We start from the raw sequence: 3,093 nt of genomic DNA on the forward strand, positions 1-3,093 counted from the left end.
ACAATATAAAGATGGCTGCCAAGAACGTTAACTTCACCATTGACGAGATCTCTATCAAGGCCAACAACCACATTGCCGTGTTAGAGATACCCTCCACCAGAGCACATTACCAAGAGGCGGCTGATTTCCTCAAACAGTCGTCCTTAGGATATACTCTCAACCATGAGCCCCTCATGGTTAAGGAACTTCTTCAGCAATTTTGGTACACTGCTGAGGTGGTCGAAGTTCAAGACGAGGCTGGACGCAAAATGGAGCAAATCCATTTCACTTTCAACCGCATGGAAGTAAATTTTGGGATTTCTACACTTCGATCGGCTCTTCGTCTTCCCAAGGGTCCCTTCGATAGTGAACCCTCCTCCACCGAGATCATCACTTTCCTCGACGCCATTGGCTACCAGTGGCCAATGAAGAAGGATTCCAGTGCTCCTCTCAAATCCTTGACGAAGATAGAGAAAAACAGGATGTCAGCCGTCTGGCAATACCTGTTTTCTCATTTCATCCAGTGCATGGGTGGAAAAACTGGAGGTCAGGACCAGGCCTCTAGGATCGCCTTGATCATAGGCGTATCTGCGATTCAGCGTTGCAATATAAATTATGTTGAGGTCATTTTCGATGACCTGGTGCTTAAGCTGAACAAGCGCCAGCGAGAAAAGGTGGTGCCTTACACCAGGTTTCTCTCAATGGTATTGACCAAGATTTTCAAAACTCTTTACTCCAAAGAAGGAAACTTTCCAGCTTTTAGGCTTGGATCCAGGATTCTGGATCAAAGCTGAGGGATAGTGATGTGGCACTTTCTTCCATTATGTCCATCACTACCTCTTTCTCTCAGGTGGCCATGACAAGGGAAAACCCCCCCGCGTCTAGCCAAGCCACCAAAACCCCTTCTACAAATTGTTTCTCTTCTTGTAGACCCTTACGGGACGTACTCTTGGTTTTCCTCAGAGAGCCAAGAAAGCCAAAAAGGGGACAACCACATCACTAGCTGGGGCCTCTCAAAAGGCTTCAGTTATTGAAACTAGCCTTACCCCCGAGGCACTTTCTGTTAACCCTCCCAGCTCTTCAGTGATTTCTCCCATCACTGTCGTATCAGTGGTACCTTCACCAATCACTTTAGTGATCCAAATCACTGAAAGTGTAGATATCAGCGCCGCCACCGCAGAACACCCACGTCTCTTCTCAACCATTTTCTCTTCTCCTCCCTCCTTGGTCTTTACACATGTCGATGATGTATCAGCAATTGTCCTTCCTGATACTGAGACATACACCACTGGACCTGAGGCTGCTTCTCTTGATGTTCCTCAGTATACGGATGTCCATCCTCTCGAGGACATCTTTGCTCCTGCCAGTGACAATCCTTTTGATGTCACTAAAGGCCCCTCAGGTCCTTCTCAGGAAGTGACAGAGGAAGAAAGAGAGAAAGATGATGGAGGAGATGAAGAAATTGATGATGACTATGATATGTCATCTGATATCAAGCTTCTCCTTCCAGCCGTTGATACTGTTCTCTCCAGGATCAACAAAGTTCACCAAGAGATGCCCCGCCAAGGCGATCTTGATGCGAACTTCCTTGCCCTCCAGGCGGATGTTCAAGAAGTTCAGAGTCAGCTCCAGACTCTCCAAAAAGTTGTTCAAGCCAACAATGACGCCATTGCTGTTCTTTACAGCAGGGCTGACGATGCTCAGGCAATAGCTGATCAGCAGACTGGTCTTCTTCAACAAATCCTGGATGTTGTCCGTCAACCAACTCCAGTGATTGCACCTTCTTTCTCTGCCGATGATCGCGCCCAGCTCCATGAGACGTATGAGGCAACGACAACTCTAGCCAATGCTTTGCAAAGGCTGGAAGATTCAATGGTTCTCCAGCGTCTGCGCTTGGACGAACTCTCTGGCCAATTCTCTCGAGCCTTAGCCAGAAAGGAGGAGATGAGGTCCAATACTGGTGAATCATCTGATGCTGCTCCTACAGCTTCTCAGGCTGTTGGTCCAGTATCAGCTTCAGTTGCAGTTGAAGCTAAGACTCTCAGAGCTGAAACAGTTGCTGCTCTTGTAATCACGACCATCGAAGCTGCTCTAGCTGAGGATGTCGAAGCCATCCCTAGGGATGATGCCCATACCATCATTGCTGCTGGTGATGATGATGATGTTGATGAAGATGATGATGAAGACGATGATGAACCTGTCATTCCAGACACTGGAGATGATCTAGATGGTGACGACGATGATGATGATGAAGATGACTTTACCATCAAGTTTCAGAAGCCATCAACCATCACCAAAGGTGTTGCTCTTGGGGACTCTGCATCCCAGGGGGAGCAAAGGCAAGGTGAATCGACTCCATCAGAAAACCAGGACCCCAAGTCAAAAGGCAAGGCGGTCGCTGAAGAAGGTAACTTGAAGGTACTTTTCAAAATCCCTCAATAAACCTTGTTTGAAGACTCTACCTCTCAGGTAGTGATTACTTCAGAATATAAACTTCATATCCCATCAACAACCTGCGGTCGACTGGAGCGGGTATCTGATCAACTCGTCTCTTGTGCTCCAACAGACCAGCAGATGTCTCAGCTGAAGGAGTCACTCGACCAGACTAGAGTAAAACTCCCTCTTCGTACCTCTAGTGGTGGTGAGTTTGACTTCTTATCTGAAGCTGAAAGACTCGAGGCATTAAGGGCTGAAGAAGAGCTAGAGCTTCAAAAGAAGCAGATTGAAGACAGCTTAAAGCTGGCCAAGTCACTAGCTGCTAAAGTCCTTCCCAAGAAAAAGTCCAAGAAAACTGTGAATGTTGTCCAAGCCTAAGCTAGACTTCTTTCGATTGCAGAAGCTGAACGCAAGAAGAAGCTGAAGTTGGATGATAAGGACAAGCAATGGAGCGAAGCAAAACTGAAAAAGAGACTCAGTCCCCGCCCAATTATCAGCGTCATCATCAGCGGACGTTCTAAAGACGGTGGAACACTGGTCTCAATGCTCATCACCAGAGACAATCTTGATGCCGTTATCGAGTACCCTTCCTACCTTGGCTGCTATGGATACAACGAATGGATGGAGATCAGGCAAGCCATTCAGCAATCCAAGTCTAGACACAAGACACTTATCGAG

Source organism: Cynara cardunculus (genome assembly GCF_001531365.2).
Source record: "Cynara cardunculus var. scolymus isolate 2C chromosome LG 15, CcrdV1, whole genome shotgun sequence".
NCBI lineage: Eukaryota > Viridiplantae > Streptophyta > Magnoliopsida > Asterales > Asteraceae > Cynara > Cynara cardunculus.